Source organism: Anolis carolinensis, chromosome 1 (assembly GCF_035594765.1).
Source record: "Anolis carolinensis isolate JA03-04 chromosome 1, rAnoCar3.1.pri, whole genome shotgun sequence".
In the NCBI taxonomy this organism is placed as follows: Eukaryota; Metazoa; Chordata; class Lepidosauria; order Squamata; family Dactyloidae; genus Anolis; species Anolis carolinensis.
Window position 1 is genome coordinate 243,417,351 of NC_085841.1, and position 6,000 is coordinate 243,423,350.

The 6,000-nt window shown below is 38.9% G+C and overlaps 1 long non-coding RNA gene across 1 annotated transcript in view; it reads right to left on the reverse strand.

The window, feature by feature from the left end:
* Positions 1-4,894, reverse strand: part of LOC134295300 (uncharacterized) — a 41,645-nt gene extending 36,751 nt beyond the window's left edge. Inside the window, exon 1 of the long non-coding RNA XR_010001827.1 lies at positions 4,407-4,894. This is a non-coding gene — a long non-coding RNA (uncharacterized LOC134295300). The remainder of the gene's footprint in view (positions 1-4,406) is intronic.
* Between the last annotated feature and the right edge of the window lie 1,106 nt (positions 4,895-6,000).

Sequence of the window (6,000 nt, forward strand, 5' to 3'; positions counted from 1 at the left end):
GCCTTGGGGTCCCAAGTCATGATAATATTTAGCACTTATGGGAGACATTGGGATCTTCCAGCACTATGTGCACACTTGCATGCACCCATTAATAGGCTGATGATTACTCAAAGGAAAACACTCTGTTTTGTCTCTCAGAAATACTACATCACTGCCCAAGTATAATCAAAATAAGAGACAACATTATATATTATGATATATCTAAACAGTAAATGTGGCATATAATGTATATTTCTATAAGTCCCCACTGTTGGAGTTACTATGATAATATATGGTTTTTAACAGATATATTGGACTTGGACATAAAGAGTCTGAAAAAATGGGTATACTCAGAACTAGCAAGAAGGAGCAATGGTTCGATCGTACCTTGTAGAATTGTCACAGTAATTCAAGAAGAAAGGAGTTCATGAAATAATCCACACATTATAATCCATACCTCACAACCTCTGAGGATGCCTGCCATAGATGTGGGTGAGACGTCAGGAGAGAATACTTCTGGAACATGGCCATACAGCCCGGAAAACATACAACCACCCAATTCACACGTTAACACACTCAATCACTCATACACATGATTTGTTTCACTGTTCCATTTTACTGATTTTTTAAGTTTCAGTTAACCTCCATGTTCCTTATTTTTAGCTAAATATATTAGATAGGATTATAGCATTGATATTTTTATTCCCGAAAGAATGGATGGATGGTTCAATAATGGGATTTTAGATGTTGTTACACAACTATTCCTGGCACTCTTTGCCACTGAGCATGCTATCAAAGAAGGTTGGAAGTTGTAGTACAACAACATTTAGTGGGGGACAATTGCTATCCCTAACATAACAGGGCTTCCTTCATGAATTTATGTATGCAGTCAAACAAATGCTTCTTGGGTTGCTTTTGAGAGTTTTGCCGTTTTAATAATACACTCACACTAATATCTCAGTTATTCATAACAGCCTCTTTTAATATAAATGAAGCAACCCTGAAAAAATAGTTGTCATTTCAAACCAACCTTACCTTGTAATTCAGCCTATATTTAAATCTGAAATTGCATAGCTGAAAAAAAAGACAAGAAAGTCCAGTTGCCCCTGAATGTATGTGTATAACTGTCTTCAAGTCACTTGTCAACATATGGCAACTTTATGAATTTCACAGGGGGTTCTTAGGCAAAGTATACTCAGGTGGTTTTGCCAGTTCCTTCCTCTGAAATATGGCCTACAGCACATGAGAGATTCATTGGTGGTCTCCCATCTAATTACTAACCAGGGCTGTCAAGTTCACGTTCGCTTTATTACGGTCAATGACCAGCTCATAAGAAGAGGGACACAGTCTCGCACAAACACATCAGGTCCAAGGGTCAGGAAATTTAAAGCTTAAAATTTTAATACTTTAATACTTTAAAACCATAATAAAGTGAACTTGAACTAACTAATGCTGACCTTGCTTAACTTCCAAGACCAGATGAGAGCTGGTGCTGTTGGGTTATTCAGGCCCACCCCCACTTGAACACTTCTAAAATAATTGTAATAGTGAAAGACATAGGTAAAAGTATCAATAGAAATCACACTGCAATTCCAAGATTAATCAATGCAATAGGTTTCAATAGCTTTTCCGAGCCAAGATTCAAGAGCAGAAGTCAGCTACTGCTCTTTGTCAGAAAGTAAGCATGGGACAAGATCACAAGACAGGACATGTCTAGATATTTCTGGGATGTTGCTTTAGCTACCACAGTGGTCTTGTTGCCAGTCAGTTCATAACAATAACCGTTGAAGATGTAAACAGTGTGTTTGAATTGTGACCACATTATGATGAGAAAGACCCAGTATATACCTCACAACCTCTGAGGATGCCTGCCATAGATGTGGGTGAAACATCAGGAGAGAATACTTCTGGAACAAGACCATACAGTCCAGAAAACACACAACAACCCTGTGATTCTGGCCATGAAAGCCTTTGACAACACAAGACCCAGAAAAATAAACATATGAAGAGGGAGTGAAAGGCAGCACATGAATAATAATAGTAATAAACCAGCAACAATTAGGGAGCATTACAGAATCACCCTAGAAGAGTTTATCAGAGCTGCAAACCTTGAGAGTTTAAGACATACCCATATTAAGAACTGCAAAGGATTGAAGTAGCTTGCCAAATGTTTGCTAAAAGTATCTGGTATGTAGCAATTGTAGAAAAAGCAAGCCACTATCATTTTCATCTCCATTGCATTACCTAATGAATTACACCATGAGAACATTTTCAGAATAGACAAACTATTCTTTTTTTATCTGTAACTCTTAAGGTCTTCAAAGTCCCACACTCCAGGCCAGAAAAATAGCTAGAGGAATGCAGGTAGCTAACAACACAAAGAATTTCCTTAAAGCTCATCTATGATCTTCCTGTCAAAACAGATGTGGTGTTAAATGTACCATTACAGTTAACATTCATGCTTTAAAATTCTGAGAAGTTTTCATTATAGAGAAAGCAAGACGAAGGAAAGGTTGATGAGAAGATTAACCCTTTACTTCCATGCAGCCTCCCATAGAGCATATTTTCTCCCCCATTCTGTTCTTTGCATTCCTAGGGAAAGCTCCCTCTGGTATTAATGTGAGGCAGCAAGATTTAGAAAATATCGAGTTAACGGAAAGGTAATTTCAATGAGAGCAGAGTTTGGAAATTTACTTCTAAAAATTGGCTATCTATTATTAGAACCCAAGGTTGAGCATTGGGTTGAGCTCACCTGAGATACCAGGTTTGCTTTTTGATGGTTCAATGTACACGAACCTGATTTCATGCACAAATTTATTAAACATATTTTATATAAAATTACTTTCAGACAATGTGTGTAGGGTTTAGAAACAAACTGAAAGGGTTTATATGAAACAAAATGGAGCCCCTGGAGGCACAATGGGTTAAACCCTTGTGCCGGCAGGACAGGTTAGCGGTTTGAATCTGGGGACAGTGGGTGAGCTCCCTCTGTCAGCTCCAGCTCCACATGCGGGGACATGAGAGAAGCCTCCCACAAGGATGGTAAAACATCAAACATCCAGATGTCCCCTGGGCAACATCCTTGCAGACGACCAATTCTCTCACACCAGAAGTGACTTGCAGTTTCTTAAGTTACTCCTGACACACACACAAAAATATGAAACAAAGATGAATGCTGAATTGAAACTTGAGTACCATCTCCAAGATATCTCACTATATACATACAGTAGAGTCTCACTTATCCAACATTCGCTTATCCAATGTTCTGGATTATCCAACGCATTTTTGTAGTCAATGCTTTCAATCCATCGTGATATTTTGGTGCTAAATTCGTAAATACAGTAATTACTATGTAGCATTACTGCATATTGAACTACTTTTTCTGTCAAATTTGTTGTTAAGCATGATGTTTTGGTGCTTAATTTGTAAAATCATAACCTAATTTGATATCTAATAAGCTTCTCCTTAATCTCTCCTTCTTATCCAACATATTTGCTTATCCAACGTTCTGCCGGCCCGTTTATGTTGGATAAGTGAGACTCTACTATATATGCAAATACAGGTATTCCAAAATCTGAGGGGGGGGGGGTGAAAGCCAAAACGCTTTCAGATGAGGGATACTCAACCTGGCCATTGAGTGGGAGGGAGGCAGCCAACAAGACACAGCTACATCATATCTTATATATTACATAGAATGATACGAGGAAGTCTTTATCAGTAGAACAGGTGGATAATAACATGGGATATGTTGTGGCTGTGAAGATAGATGAAGGTTGCAACAGAGAAGAAGCTATCAATCATCATTGTATCCATGCCATTGAATTAGAACCTTTCTGTGACTATTTTGTTTTGGTCACTGTGCATCAATCCCCAACCCCACATATAAAACAAATTCATGCACAGGCATCTTCCAATCAAACCAAAACCCACAAAAGACTGGAAGACAGTCACGAGTGATCATCTATGGTGAGGATAACTCAACCTGGACCATAAGCTTCCAGCCTGGAAAACATTGCATGCTACTTTTCTCCCTCTCTGCTTTGCACAGCAAGACAGAACGCAAGGCACTGACATAGAGCAAAGAACAAGACAGCACTAGAAGCCTTCAATCTTTTCCTGCACCACTGAGCCACCACTGTAACAATAATTTCATCCCTGTAATTATAAAAATCACTAAAAGTTAGAATTGCACCATGAATAGAGTAACACTATCATTTGTTAAATTACTAATTTATTGAGATAAGGTCAGCCTTAGTTATCAGAGGAAAGGAACTAACCACAAGTCACTAACGGTAACAAAATACATCCATGCTCTGAAAGTGTATAATAATTAATGTGCCCCACACAGTCATTCCCCTTTCAGATCTGATAACCAGATTTTAACATTATTTTGTCTACATACAAAAGGGGAACAAAATCATGTGCACCTGGAAAAATGTATACAAGTCAGGTTGATACTGTCAAGGGATGCTGGGATAGGGAGTTAAATCGATCATCCGTCGCCCTGACTGTTTTGATGAGCCAGTTCTCTCTGCTCACCCGAAGGACCACTTGATGCAGCAGCAAAAGTGGCACCAACAAAACGACAGCTCAGTCGTTGTTTTACTGCTGATCCCAGCAGGTCTAATTACTTTAATTTACTCAAGCCATAACTCTCCAGACACATGGCGTGTCTTCTCCGCTCACCTAGGCTGTTATCAGTAGAAGCAGGCACCTCCTGCATTCCTCAGTTCATGATGAAAGTTCCGGTCTGACAGTTCAAATGGAAGCCCTGACCTATTGGTCCTGTGGGCAATCAATCAAGCTGGTTTGTGCTTAACCCATGCGCTGCCGGAATGCTCTGCCAGAAACGCACAGTTGCAAACACCCAACAGCATAACTTGATATAACATTTCACTCTAACAACAAAATACACTAACAGATACTTGACTTGAAAGATTCACGTGTGCAAAGGTTCTAGGGGTCTTAGTCCAATGTATTACAAGTCAAACATGAACCAATAGTGCGATGTCACAGCAAATGCCAACAGAAGGCTGCATCGCCAGGAGCAGAGTGTCCAGATCAAGGGAAGTAGTAGTATCACTTTATTCAGGTTTGGTCAGACCTTAACTAAAATATAATGTTTAGTTACAAGCACTACAGTTCAAGAAAAATATTAACAAACTAGAATGTGTTCAGAGAGGGGTTACCAACATGATCAAATGTCTGGAAATCAAGCCTTATGAGAAACAATTTAGGGTGCTCGATATGTTTACCATGGAAAAAAGAAGACTTCATATCTATCTTTAAATATCTGAAGGGATATCATGTTGGTGCCTCCAAAAAACAAACCCTTTCTTATTAAGATGTGCTCAGAAGATCCATGCTAGATTCCATCATTTGGGGTGGTGCTATTATCATCCACTAGGAACAGGGCTTCACCTAGAGGAAATTCAAATAGACTCCTTCATGAGGCAAGGGTCCATCCAGACTATTCCACATGTTCTGTAATTTCATTTGTCATTATCCTAGCACTTATATTTGCATGTTTGTGATGTTCATGTTCTTTCTTACAACTGAAGGATCAGGTTTTTTTTTGATAATATATTTAAATCGACACTTAACGTGTGGAAACACCCTAGTATAGATACACACATGTGTGTGCATGTGTGCCCACAGTGGAGACACTGAGGAGAAACCATATTGAAGTTGCCTTCTGGAAGCATGAACTAAGCAAGATTCTGTTAAAAATAAATCAACAAGATCAACAACTACAGGGCAAGTATACAAAGTTAAACTATTGTTCTATCTAGACCACCATTCCTAACCTTACTTGGAAAGACCAGGGATTCAACCAGAGTTGCCAAATGTGCTTTACCACTGAACTCTAATTGCTCAAGTTCTCTCAAAAGAGAGGAACAATTTTGTTTTGTTTTCAAAAGAGCAAAGAAAGCAACTCCCAAAAAATCAACATTTGGAAAACTTACCTTTCTGAACAACTCCCAAAACCTTGCAAAGAGCCCTACTGGGAGATTCTGAGAA